This window comes from Pavona decussata, unplaced genomic scaffold, assembly GCF_977016875.1.
Source record: "Pavona decussata unplaced genomic scaffold, jaPavDecu1.1 SCAFFOLD_207, whole genome shotgun sequence".
In the NCBI taxonomy this organism is placed as follows: Eukaryota; Metazoa; Cnidaria; class Anthozoa; order Scleractinia; family Agariciidae; genus Pavona; species Pavona decussata.
The window spans coordinates 2,575,156-2,589,797 of record NW_028145612.1 but is presented as its reverse complement, the minus strand read 5'-3'; the positions used below and the strand labels follow the sequence as shown (position 1 = coordinate 2,589,797).

Sequence of the window (14,642 nt, the reverse complement as noted above, 5' to 3'; positions counted from 1 at the left end):
CAAGCTTAATATTTCCTGAATTTGCATACAATTACTTTGGAAAAATATAACAGTTTTAAAAGTATCTCTAAAACTGGCAATCTGAGCAATAAATGAGAGTCAAATTACCAAATAAAGTAAACAAAAGTTGTTGTTGTCTATAACTTGTTGTTATCTATAATTCCATTGGGTTAGAACGCGTTTTCGTGTAGTTTTGTTTTCTTCTCACCTCTGTGGGTGTAAATGCTAAATTATACGTCGTTCAGCCGTGGCACGTTATTGACTGAAGGGTCTTATGAAAAATTACAATAATAATAACAGTTCTTCAAACATATTTTCCAATTACTCTAAGCCTGTAAGACTTGAAGCATGCTTTTAACGTTGAGACTGACTGAATTTTAGCGTGTTCCATAGTCTAGGAGCAACTATAGAAAAGTGCAATATATCCCTCAAACTCTCATAATATCATCATGGTAATAATCGGTTTCCAATTCGCTTAACAACACAGAAAACTAGCCTGCTTTGTCAATAATCCTCACTGAAAAGATTCAACTTGTTTCCAAGTTGTTTATGCTCTGACGATTGATTGACAACTGAAGGTGAGTATTGCCAGCATTTTGGGAATCTGCCATAGAGGAACCCAAAGATGAGTTTAGGCTTCAACCCCAAGGAGCTAACCATCAGCGCTTATTTTTATTACCTGCAAAATATTCCGCATTTAACTTTGGACCGTTTATAACCAACTAGAAGTCTTTGTGAATTATTTTCTAATTTTCAGGAATTCTACAAATCAAGTGCATGTAACACTGTTTCTCCACAATGGCACTTTCGCATATCAGCGATCAAGAGATTTCCCAAGATGAACTCAAGTATCTTGAGTCAGAAGCAAGAGATTATTGCCTTTGCCATGGAATGATTTGTAAGGATTCCAACGGAAATATGAAGCATCTTCCTTTCACTCTGTATCCTTCACCGTTTCCACAGAAGCTTTTCAACGCTGCGAACGAAGTACAGATGGACTTTCAATTGCTAGTTCACAAAGTCAGCCAGGATTACGAGTTTGTCAAGAACGCGCTTTCGTGGTATAAAATTTATTATGTTAGCGATTGGAAGGGGCGGCATGATAAAAGGATCATGTGTCAACGAAAAATAATGATAATAATAGTTCACCCAAATTCCAATTCATTATTGGTCAAAACATTCAGTTTCCACAAAAAAAAAACCACATTTCATGACAAATTGACTACTCATTGTCCCTTCACTGGGGATTATTGTGAAAAACGACAGCTTACTCAACCTAGCGAATCACTTTTGACCCTGCCTAATAATATGACATTGATGAGCTCAAGCGGTCAAACGAAACAACATCTCAAAACCAATGTCTGTCCATTATCGTTATTACAATGTTGTATTTTAAAATTTAGTTTTAGTCAGGTCTCTATTGAGACTAGTTTAGCTGGCTAATTAGATGTGCCAGAAAAAAAATTTTGTCGAAATTAATCCCTCTGCAACAAAAAAAAAAAAACACACCACAGAACATTAATTAAAAGACAAAAAAAAAAATCCGATAAATGCAGCCTATAAGCTCTCCTCCATCCCCAGTGCGTGCGATAATAAACCTTCCCCGACCTCCCCCCCCCCCCCCCCCTTGATTAAAAGTCCATTGACTGTTAGGGTTAACTGTTTTGACCTGTTAGCTTAGTTTAAAGGTGTTGTCGCCAAATCTATTCAATTTTGAAAAGCAAAATTCGCTCTAATGAGAGCCCCTTCCCCCCCCCCCCCGAACCCCCGAACCCCCCACTCTCTCCCTCAGCCCCTCCTCCTTCCGAAAGTGACCCGCTAAACACTAAACAAGAACTTCGGATAGCGGGTATATAATTCACGGCTACAGAGAACATCTTATAGCAATGACGTTACTATTTATAGTAAAATTAAACTTCGTTTAGTTCCAAATCGTTAATTCACTTTTCCTTATCTCACTATAGTACAATCGCCGCTGATCCCTTCACATCAAAACTCTTTGATATTTACGACAAGGTTTGGAAACAAGGCAATGCTCAGGTAGGTTGTTGTTACTTTAAATGCCTGGTAAATATCCCATCCTATCCTTTTATCAAATTAAAGGAACCCTAGAAATTTTGATCAGAGGTGTCTATTGATCGAGAAACATTTTCATCTATTTCCTTTGTGGTACAATTTACTTATGAGAATTGGAAACAAAGCCACATTTTATAGAGACTGGTTTCTGAAAGGTATAACTGAAATTCGCGTCGCTTAATTAATGGAAGACTCCCACATGCATCTTCTCTTTGTTGGGTCTCTTCAAATTAAGTATTATCTCCAAATTCAGCCTTTAACTTTTTGTGGAATTATTTCGACAATCAACCGTCGTCGCATTCAAACTGTAAGGAGTCGACCGGGAAAATTGCGAGAGCTTCTTATAAATATTTATGGCAATTACATGATCAAAATTTCTTCAGTTGGCAAGCACATGTACGATATGCTCTTGATACTAAAACCACCTGCTTCCCAGCCCAATCCTGGATGCGCCTAATTATTACACCTTAACTTCAGAAAACACAAAAGTATTATCTTTCCCGGAACATTCAGGTCTGTAGGACAAAGAGAGTGGAGGACTTTTTTACATTTAAATATTTTAGGTGATTCAATTGTTATTATCATTGTTATAACTGTAAATTACTATACGTTATATAATAGTTGCCTTAAGATTGTAAATTGTACTCGATAATTCAGTTCTTTTACTGCAAGAGAGTTTTTAATAAACTATAATGACTTTTCATGCAGCGCTGAAAAAATACCGCAACAAGTTTATTAAACCAGTTTTGAACGTGCAAGAAGACTCCATCCGCGAAAAGTTATTTACATAATCACAAAGAAAAAAAATTTTTCACTTATTTATATTCAACCACTAACAAAAAGGCACTTTGCCTTGAAAATGATAATAGCATCATCGAAACGTCGGACAGCTTTAGTTTTAATATCTTGTATGCAGTTTTAAAAAAAGAGAGTGACTGAATGAATGGTTTCAAAGAAATGATTTCAAAGAATGGTTCCAAAGAACTAAAACCCCTTTCCAACAATTGTACAATCAGACCTATCCCCAGAAATAGTTTATAGATCATGATAATGCAAAAAGTTTTGCCCTAACTTTCAGCCCAGTAGCACTTAATCTGTACCATTTAAAAGAGAATATATATAAACGTCTGCATCAATTATATTGCTATGTATTGATTCGTTTTCTACCTTTTTAGCGTGTTTTTCTCGTGTGAATTTTACATTACATTGTAATCCCCGTAAATGTTCAAATAATACTTAAAGTATTAATACATGGTTTTGGTAGACACTAAGTGTAATACATATTTCCACACTTTTGTTATGTAGTTATTTTAAGTACTTGACTACGTTGTTGTAACCTGCTCTCTTTCGTCTTTTCATTATATATACATATAAAGCCAGTTAGCTTGCGCTGCATACTTACCAACCATTTTCGTATCTTATCCCATTCAGCCTGTGTCATTGGGCATCTTTCGTTCAGATTACTTGATTGACGCAACTGGTGGGTTAAACGGCTATCAATCTGCGGTCGAAGCTGATTGTGATCCAATCTATATCAAGCAGGTTGAAATGAATACGATATCACTTTGAGGTATTACGGCCTCTTGCATTATTACTGCAATGCACAGGTAAATTTAATTTACAATTCAATACACTAAAGAAAGTGGGAATGACTGGTGGGGTTAGGAGTTACCCTATTATTTTCTGTTTTCTTTTGTTTTCCTTCTTAATTATTGCGTTGATTTAGTTTCACTAATTTCATGTAAAGGATTTCAGAAGGGGGATATATTTGCTGTAAAGGTGTTATTACCTTCCATTCCACAACACAATGGAAGACATTAATGTACTCCACAATTGACAAGAGAGTACAGGTTTTGGCTATTGCAAGAGCTTTTCGCTATAAACTATGTGTATGTTTTACACTTGAAGTACTATCTTTCAGTCGACCGAGGTCAGCAAATACCTTTGACATTTTAATTGTGCAAGCTCAACCGGCCAGCTCTGCGCTAGGCTATGACTGCCAAATGCCACAAAGAAAAATCACAAGCATTATAGCAGATTGGATTGAAGTCGGAATGTAATCCTTATTACGTTGACGTGACCCTAAAATGCCGTCGGAATCATTTCGGACTTCACTGAGCGCAATTCTCGGTTTGAAGACACGGGGTACTATGACTACCTAGATAACAAGCAGTTTTCCATAGAAATACTGTTTCGACCTTGTAATTGTATTACTGAGAAGTTTCCATACAGTAGAGCTCAGTTGTGGAACAGCCGGTTTACCCATGGAATTAAGCCAAGCGACTTCCTTGAATGATTTTAATACTAAATTGAGTAGCCACAGTTTTAGGTAAGATTTTAAACACGGCCTCCAAGAAAAGCAGCATTATTTTACTGTTTTACTTTAGTTTATTTTTTTACTTTTATAATTTTAGTTTTTAGGTAGATAGGTAGTTAGTTGATAATAATAATGTAGCTGATGAAACTACCGTACCTAAATTAAATGTTATCCTATCCTATCCTATCCTATCCTATCCCGTATCCTATCCTATCCTATCCTATCCTATCCTATCCTAATCCCGTGCTAGTAGACTTCTGTGTTCGAGGCTTTACAACATAAACTTACATGCATTTTTTTTTACGGAGCCGTAGAACGAAACGTTTCAAGAAAGACAAAATGACGTACATGTCTACAGTACTTCTTTTAAGATTAGACAACAGCAAAAAGGCCAATAATAGGAATCATTTAAAAGAAAACTGGATAACATATCATTGGATACTAATATCTTCTTTTCGTGCTTTTTCATTTAACGAATATAAATTACATACTGCGCAGGTTAGGATTTTACTATCGCTGAGATATCATACAACAAATACAATGAAAAGACCATATCCATCTGGATCAGTATTGAAATTGTCCAATCGGCAGTCGTATCGGTTATAAAGTCAATGACTCACGTTCGAAAGACTTTTTATTGTATTGCTTATTCTAAACAACTGCATATGGAACAGTCACTGTCGCTAAATTGCTTCTTTTTCATTCTAGATACCTCTTGCAGCTGATGGGCCGCCAAGAAAATAAGGTACCCTTGCTTTGATATATGTTGTTCATGTTCTTGATCCGGGAGCTTTGGAAGAAACTCTTTTTGTTTGTTGTTGCTATTGTTATTATTGTTGATGTTATTTGTCTTTCTTTGATTTTTTGTTGTTGTTGTTGTTTTTGTTTTGTTCTGTTTTTTCGTTTTTTCGGCTGAAGTGCAAACTAGCTTATTGTAACAACTATATTTGCATTCTTAGGTACCCCCAAATCCTGCAATAGATGAGGCAGTTAAAGGGCTCATAAGGGCCTGGGAACTATATGGATCAGACAGGTTGTTACTTTCCACTTGTATTTGTTGTTGTTGCTGTTTTATTACGCGGGATGCCCTGAAGGGGCATACCGTGTCTAAAAACGGGTCGATTTCTTTTTTCTCTTCCTCGTAGTCACAAATCTGTATATTAATTTATTCATTAAACTCTCCCCTCTCCTACTCGGGATGTATTCTTCTGATTGTCTTCAACAACAGCAGGCCAATCAAAATCCATTCTTGTCGCTTATATCGCGAGGGAGGGGACCCACTCACCCCTACCTGTGTGACGTCAATGCATCATTTGATATATTTATTAAAGACGGATTAAGTCGCGCCATATTGTTTTAACATGTTCTGGACTCAAGTGTGCCGTTTTCAAAGGGAAATTTCACCATTTTGAAGCGGTAAATCGAAAGAATAACTTCTAAGAAGCACCCGACGCGTAAAACGGTGGAAATTGGTGAGTTCTTAGTGAAGGAATCGTGCTTTGTTTGACAGTCTTAGGCCACGACGCGAGACAGAAAAGAGGTCATTGAGAAGCTTACGTTATCGTAATGGAATTTGACAAATTTCCGCTGATAGTCTGAGTCGCGTAACACACGGAAAACAACGTAACGCGATCGTCGTGACTCAAACTATTCCATTGGCAAGGATAGTTTTATCAATCGGCGAAGCATACAGTTGGAATAAATGAATCAGCCCCAGCATCTCGCGTAATGCCAGTATAGCAGGCATCTTGTTCATTAAACTCTCCCCTCTCCTACTCGGGATGTATTGTTCTGATTGTCTTCAACAACAGCAGGCCAATCAAAATCCATTCTTGTCGCTTATATCGCGAGGGAGGGGACCCACTCACCCCTACCTGTGTGACGTCAATGCATCATTTGATATATTTATTAAAGACGGATTAAGTCGCGCCATATTGTTTTAACATGTTCTGGACTCAAGTGTGCCGTTTTCAAAAGAAAATTTCACCATTTTGAAGCGGTAAATCGAAAGAATAACTTCTAAGAAGCACCCGACACGTAAAACAGTGGAAATTGGTGAGTTCTTAGTGAAGGAATCGTGCTTTGTTTGACAGTCTTAGGCCACGACGCGAGACAGAAAAGAGGTCATTGAGAAGCTTACGTTATCGTAATGGAATTTGACAAATTTCCGCTGATAGTCTGAGTCGCGTAACACACGGAAAATAACGTAACGCGATCGTCGTGACTCAAACTATTCCATTAGCAAGGATAGTTTTATCAATCGGCGAAGCATACAGTTGGAATAAATGAATCAGCCCCAGCATCTCGCGTAATGCCAGTATAGCAGGCATCTTGTTTTTTTTAACTTTGTTTGTTTGTTTTTCTTGTTTTTTCTTGTTTGATTTCCTTGTTTTGCAAACTACTAACATGCCCTTACTTTTATTATAGTGCTGTCATTATGTTCGTCGTTAGACCTAACGAAGAAAATATCTTTGACCAAAGGATTCTGGAATATCGCATTAAAGAAAGGTAATCAATCAGATGAACGGATCGCTTGATGGTTTACAGGTTCTACTTGGTAATAGAGCTGATGATGATGATGATGATGATGATGAGTTCTTGCAAATCCTTGTCTTTCCTGATAACATGTTCAAGCAAATCTTCATTTCCGTTAGTTTTAAATTTTCACTTCAACATGAATTGGTTCCCGAAGCTGATAGTTGGGAGTTGGTCTCTGGTCCAGTTTGAAATCGCTTTAAGTGCAAATAATTTTGGAGTACATCTGAATTTTTTTTCTTTTCCCTGTTTTGCAGAAACTCTGCCGTGAGGGTGATCAGGCAAACCCTTACTGACATTTATAACAACTGTGAAATGGACAACGATAAGTGTCTGCTTGTGTAAGTTGAACTTCCATCTTTATTTTAAACTCGCCCTTCAGTTTTGTCCTTTATTATATTTTATGTTTGGTCTTGATTTAATGTTTTAGCCCATTTCTACACACTTGCATTAGCGGTGCACGCATGTGTGGATATTACAACGCTTACAAAATGAGGAAATACCTTTAAATGCCACACTTGCTCCACTGCCGCTCCTCCTTACCTATGTACTTATATTAAATTTCGTTTATTGTGGATCAGAACAGTTTCCAATACTCCCCATAACTTGTACTCTAACAGATCAATATGACCACTCTTTATCAGTTGGCACCTCAAAAATGGAATAAAAAAATGATTAATCATTAGCGAACAAGACATTTATTTGCTCGAAATAATAGGTTACCCCAACGACAGTATAAACTGTTAACAACACTCCCAATTGTACGTAGCCCCAAGTCGTTATTACTCGAACACGAGCTCAGTGACCACCATTTTTATCATGGGCTGTGATGAACATGTTCCGATACACATTTAAAATCACGATAGGGAGGGGTTCAGAGCCACCTTCTATTTTCGACAATTTAAGCTCGCTCTGAGCCCATCCCGACAATTTTTTTAAGCTTTGCAAAAGGTTGCATCTAAGCAACTGGTGCCAGCCACCTTAAGGTGGTGTTTACACAATACCGGTATGATTATCATTCTGGTAAGGGGTCATTCAGGTTCCCTCTTGTGGCTCTGTATTTGTTTATGTGATACCTCTTCAAAATTCCACCGAGTTCTTCCTGGTTGCTGTACCGGAAAGAAAAATCTTACCAGTACAAAAAAAAAAAAAGTGGTATGATCACATATTCCGGTATATAAATCGGTGTACTCCCCTGAGAGCTGCTATACGAGCAATATAAGTTGTTCTTACGTGCTGCAAGCTTGCACAGCTCATTATTCGTCCAAGAATTTGCCAGAATTACTGACAGCTGAAAGGGCCGTAGCTAGCAAGTAGCCAGATTACGCTGGACGCTATATTTGTTTTGACTTATGTATTCAAACAATCATATTGATCGATTGAAGTGTCCTTTCATGTAAACGTGGCATGAAATCACAAGGTATACCGGTATAAACGAGTTCCACGTGTAAACACCACCTAAATTTAACGTTGTTTGAATAACTTGACCAGGTAGCACAATGCCACGAACATTCAAACTTGTAACCTTGCTGGCCAGGGAGGTAGATCCACTCTATGCATGGCTTTTCTGTTATTGTTTTCGAAGGGATGGGGTGCGATGGGCTAGGCATCTTACTTTGATAGATGATTATTGCGAAACAAATTACTTTGAATTTTGCCGCTTAACTCTGAAAATGCAGCGAATATTTCTTAAAAGTTCCCTAGTTAGGTCATGGCCTATCTATATATGTCGTATAAAGTTTCTTAGTTTCTTTTACCAAGGTAATATCTCGTTATGATTTTTGTATATGGTGACTAATTTACTGTGCAAATTTATTCTACTTCAACAGAGATGGAATGGAAGTTGCTGTGGCTTACTTTAGAGCAGGCTATGACCCGAGACATCAGATCCAACTGAAAAGGTATGCCATTGCGTATGAATCAAATTTGATTCACTGTTTTCATGTAGCAGTGATTTTTCTTATCAAAGGCTGTTGTGAGCCATCTCATGTCGTAGAGAAAGGAAGACTGAAGTTGCACATTATTTGCTTATATTTTGGTACATTCGATTGCATTGGTAAGGCAATTGATACAAGAGAGTTTAATCATTGCTGACGGACGTTACCGCATTTGATACTTTGTATCATTGCACATTCATTTATATTACAATCGTTTGATAATGGCATTCATTTGGCATATACCTGATTAGCATTTGTTTTGGCATTTGTATAGCATTCTCGCTTTCATACCATGACACTTAGATCTCAACGAGATATGAACGCGTTATAACCTTCAAAGAAGGTATACGTCCACGAGTCTCCTGTTAAAGCTCAGTGAAAGAGCATCCGAGCTAATAATCGGAAGGTCCTAGGCTCGACTGCTGCCTGTGAAACTTACTGAATAATACATCATTCTCATTTATTAACTAGGCTCGAGATATTCCATCACACTTTTTCCACGTCTCTTGACTGTTTTAACTACTCCGGTCAGTGCAGGGTACTGTTTCAGTCGATCCTGAAACCTCTTAAATGGAAACGCATCCATACCGCGCTCGTATTTCTAGGAGATCGAAGAGTAGAAGTTAACTCTAGCAAAGATGACCCACGAATGAAGCAAAATAGTGGATGGCAGCATTTCTCAAAAACGACGTGTTTTGTCATGTGAAGAATGGTTTCCTAACAAAAGAAGAAAGGAAACCGTAATCTAACAACTACAATAAAGTAGTAATACAACAATATACAACAAAATAGTCTTTTCACTACTCGCTCCATAAAATATCAAAAGAGTAAGGACGGCTGACCCAAGAGGAAGATTCAGTCGTGTTGCTATATTTCCTCGATACACGTTGAAGACCTGCTTAAAGGGGAAGTATCATGGGGTTTTTGGTATCTTTTGTTAAAAATGATGAAATAAGGCCTTCAATCACCTGCCAAATAATTCTAGAATGACGAGAGGAACGAAATCAACTAAATTCTTGAAAGAAACAAATTGTGATCTGTTCTAGCGTATTTTGGAAACAAAAATGCGAGAACTTGAAAAACATTAGCCTAATATTTTTCAAGTTTCAATCCAAACCGACCTACTCTGTCTCTGGCCAGAGGCACTAATCGACAGTTTTATTGCACTGGGGTGATAATTTTTAACAAACTTGACAATTATTTCGTTGTTTCTGCTGACAGTCAAATATTTTTGGGTTTTGAAATGACAGCAAATTTTCGTGATATCCGGATTGGGGGAGGGGGGGGGGGGGGGCGGGAATTCGCCCAAAAACAAACGTGAAAGTACAAATTTGGAAAATGTGAGGAGAAATTTGATCCTTGGGACACAGGGTCTCGAGGATTTGACAAATCGAGGGGATCAGATTGGCCCTTGCGTCCCAAGGATTTGTTTGATTGCTTAATGACGGCGTTTCATGAATGAAAAGGCAAAGAGCTTTCCTATAAAATAAAAACAAACAGTACACCTGAAAACCGAACGTGTAAGAGTTTCACTTCCAGGAGCCAACTCGCAAGCGGTGCGAACGAAATAATGCGAGTGTTGTTTGAAGTTCATTTATTATATTCATCCATACAAAGAGTGTTTTTCAGAAATTTCGCGAAAACTATACGAAGAATAGGTCAATTAAAATAGTACTTCAGTACAAATTCATAATCAAACTTACAAGTTTTTGGAAGGTGAATTCCCTGAAGCGCTCAAACAAATCCGAGAAAGTCCCTGGAAGATTCCCTCCCTACCTCTGTCCTCGAGACGTGATTTCTTCGCTTTGAACTCTTGCATTTCCATTGTTCGAGCTGCCGAGTGTTCCTTGGAACTTCTTTATAGAACCTATTTCAGTTCTTACAAGAAAATGGAAGGGGGACTTATTACAAGGGAAAGAGAGAGGTCTTATTCCACGCAGTCACAGACTACACAGCACCATTACAACACCATGACTGTCTTGTTTGACTCTTCTTTTTTTTATGCCTTAGGAATGGTCAGCTCGTTTAACACTAGAGTTATCCCGTTGCATTAAATGTCCGACAGTGGCACATCAGTTGGTGGGAACAAAGAAAATGCAGCAAGCGTTAGCTGGTCCTGGAATTTTGGAAAGGTAAGACTGAGTGAGAATTTCTGTCAAGTTACAAGTCAAAGAAAGAGCTTCTATTATAAATTACATGTTTCTGTGACATTTACACGATTTTTTTCAAGTAACAAGGGGCAGCATGTTTCTTTATTTAAACCGCATTTCTGTTATAGTAATTGATGAAGAAAATCGATGGGCAGTGTGCTTGAATGTCTTTCTTAAAGTCGCAATGTAAAGTTAATTGTTGATTGACAAGTGAATGATGAAGTCAATGGCATAGCTGATTTCATAACATCTCATTTTTAGGTTCCTACCCGACAAGCATTCAGTGGACAGAGTGAGAAAAACTTTCACTGGATTATACACACTTGATCTGGTAACTACACAAGCAATGTTTACAGACACTTTGTTGAACTTTCTCGCCCAGTTTAAAAGATATGTATCAATAAACCTAGATAGAGAAAGAAAAAGGAATTGGAAACAAAAACAAAAACAACTTTATTTATGTTAGAAAATGCGAATAATTAAGAATCCTGCATTGAAGAAAGGTATAGACTAAAGTATGGGAATAGAAAGAAAATTAAACTGAATTATGAAACTACTTAATCTATCAGGTCGTAAGATTATTGACTAATTTTATTTATCGAGGCAAATAAATAACGCGTTAAAGAAGATTATTTTAGTAGTACCTTGAATTTTGAAGTAACCTACGGGCGTGTCAAATAAAAAGCAGGATTTTTTGGCGGAGTTGTGCTCTCTTGAGTCTTTTTAGTTGCAGCAGGAAAGATGTCTTCTCTTATGTGTAGTTTATTGGGCTCGGCTTCCGCAGCACAGATGATAATAAGCAGAACGTGATATTGGTGACGCTGGAAAATTACAAACAGTGATCTCATTTCTGTTAATTATAGGGCCGGGAAGGAGACCACAATATGGAATGCTGCCTGAAAACCGTCAAAAACTACGTGCTGAAGCCTCAGAGAGAAGGCGGAGGTATGTAAAGCTTTTCGTATTTCACTCGAAGTGAAAATACAAAAAATGTGACTATCCCCAGCCTATTTTTAATCAGACTTTATTTTTCGTTCTTGATATTCATTGTCCCAAACAGTCATCGGCCAGAGTTTAATTCTGTGACCTTTCCAAGGTTTTCGAAGACTCTCAGTTAATATTTATGCATGCAGGAAACAATTTCAACAGATAGCTTCCAAGTAATGTAATGAAATGGGAAGAACGTTCTTCATGGTTCAAAAGAAATATTTGGCGAATCGTAACCTATAATATGATTGATTTGCTTTGTGTAACATCCAGACTACCAAGTGAAATCACTACTTTATCGGTGAATAAAAACACAAAGTCGCTGACAACAAAGTAATAGACCTTTTTTCCAAACTACAGGCTACTTCTGAAAACGTACAGCAAAACCTAAACTAAATGTACCGATCGCATTGGAAAAATAGATTATATAAAATTGCTGTGATATCCAAGCATGGACACTATAAAACTATGATTTGATTTCAATGCAGGTAATAACATCTTTGGAGAAGACATACGTCAGACGTTGCATAGCAACCCCGAGAGTAGGTCGCAGTATATACTCATGGATCGCATCCATCCTAAATTAAACAAAAATTATTTAGTGCGCCAGGACTTCACTGGTATTCAGTTCCTTGACGTCATTCCTGAGGTTGGAATTATGGGTATTTTAATCAGGTAAGCCTGTAGGGAGCGGAAGGGAATTAATAAGCAACAAATGATCATCCCCATGCACGGGAAAGAGCAACTTTCGCTTTCTCAAAGGTACCAAGATTTCCCGAGGAATTGAACATTGATGAACGAGGGAAAACAAAACTAGCTGTTGCCTAAAATTTGATTTATAAAAGACGTACGGGCCTGCAAATTTGAGATCAGATGTGACAACGATGTATTGGGCTGGCATAGTTTGATGAAGATAACTGTGCTTGAAAGCAGGCACATGCGTTTTCAGTTTTTCGTTCATTTTTTTGGTATTTTTGCCCAGAACTTTCAATCATGTTGAAAATGGAGACTGCAACTGTTCGCATTCAAAATAGCTTTATGGAACACCCCCCCCCCCCCCCTCCGGATTTTAAAGTTCTTTAACTTTGTAGATTCAACCCATAACAAAAATCAAATCCCACCAAATTTCCATCTCCATAGAAATCCAATTCAACAAACTTAGTACAACTGCTCCTATTTCATCGCATTTGGGGTTCAGGACGCATGTAGCATGTCGACCGCGCTTCAGTGTTATTGTATTCACACACTTTGATAGTTGATTGGTTTCCGAATCCGAATGTTAGCTACCTAAATGTTCAAAGTTCCTTTTGTCACATAAATTGTGATGTTGCTGCTTTTAAAATGGCCGTCATGACCATAAAACCTTCAATAAAGACAGAACAATATTGTGGAGAGGAAAGTCGCGATCTTTTTGAAGTAGGTGGAATAAGTGTATTCACACGATGAGCAATTAGGATCTCTCGTTTCCTGGTAAAATCGCCTCATCATAGCATGTAAATATCATTGATTTTCAGCCGCGGAGATGAACTACTACTAAACAAAGAGATCGGTTACGCAGTTAAGTCAAAAACGACAGAGCACGAGGAAGGAGGAATACTCGCTGGCACAGGTGCTATGGACAGCCCATATTTGGTGTAACGTCATATTGGTACATTGCTGGAATTCGAGGACATAATTCATTCTGGTTCTCAGCACTGATCCTTTACAAAAGGTCACTTCAGTACAATAAATTGACAGAACTACCTTAACGGATGGTCCTTTGAAGATCATCAACTTTAATTTCATCTTCCGTAACTGCTAAAAGCAATTTGAGCTCTAGCTTTAGCTAGCTTACTTAAACAGGGTGGTAATTAAAGAAGCCGCTGACTCATACTTGCATGACGGAAAAAAATCTGTGCTTGATTTTGAAGTTGTAACAATTTTTACAATTATTTTTATAATTAACTCACAGAGAAGTTGAAATGGCAATTCTAGCGTGACTGTTGAATATAAACAAGGACAGTAAAATTGGGAGAGAACAATGACCTGTGCGCGTCTTCTTTAATACTGGTGAATTTTAAGAGCCTCATGTTCAATTTTTATCTCAAAAAGAGATTTTGCTAAATACTCTTCCATCAACTTCTCTTGGCAAGTAGATAACAAATATGAAATAAGAATGGAGCAAGTTTACTTTCTTAAAAGTTTTGTGATTGGAACTTTTTGCACACCGAGCTGTGCTCAAACCCACTCAGGCGAGATTGTGAATTTTGCAAGAGTTGCAACTGTTAGTTCTGGAGAATACACACCATACTAAAGCTCCTAATTCACTAGTTCTAAACGATGACCCTTCACGTTTATAATTTGATGAAATGCAATAATAAGCTTTAATTACTGTAGTAAATCTCAGGGCACAAAGTTTATCTACTTTGAGCACTTATCCGAGATTTAGCCCATGTTCACAATAATAAATTGCAAAAGTGGCTCGTACTCACAGGCTCTTTTATCACTGAAAAGTTCCATCCATCACTTGTGAAAATATGCTTGGCCGCAATCTAGTTTCAGAGGTGAAAGTTGTGACGCAAACGTCCTTTTAGCATAGCATTGGATAGCCTCCTTTGCAGACGTTGTTTGTGTCGGTCCCATTCTCCCTCGTCTGCAAAG

General features: G+C 37.7%; 1 pseudogene across 1 annotated transcript; it reads left to right on the top strand.

The window, feature by feature from the left end:
- The first annotated feature begins 663 nt into the window (after window positions 1-663).
- On the top strand, window positions 664-14,009 carry LOC146460894 (glutathione synthetase-like; annotated as a pseudogene). The gene is made up of 13 exons (XR_014857540.1): window positions 664-1,061; window positions 1,965-2,040; window positions 3,508-3,683; window positions 5,102-5,138; window positions 5,353-5,426; window positions 6,821-6,901; window positions 7,186-7,269; window positions 8,758-8,829; window positions 10,876-10,997; window positions 11,277-11,346; window positions 11,879-11,960; window positions 12,491-12,677; window positions 13,517-14,009. The product of XR_014857540.1 is annotated as a glutathione synthetase-like (transcript).
- Window positions 14,010-14,642: the final 633 nt, after the last annotated feature.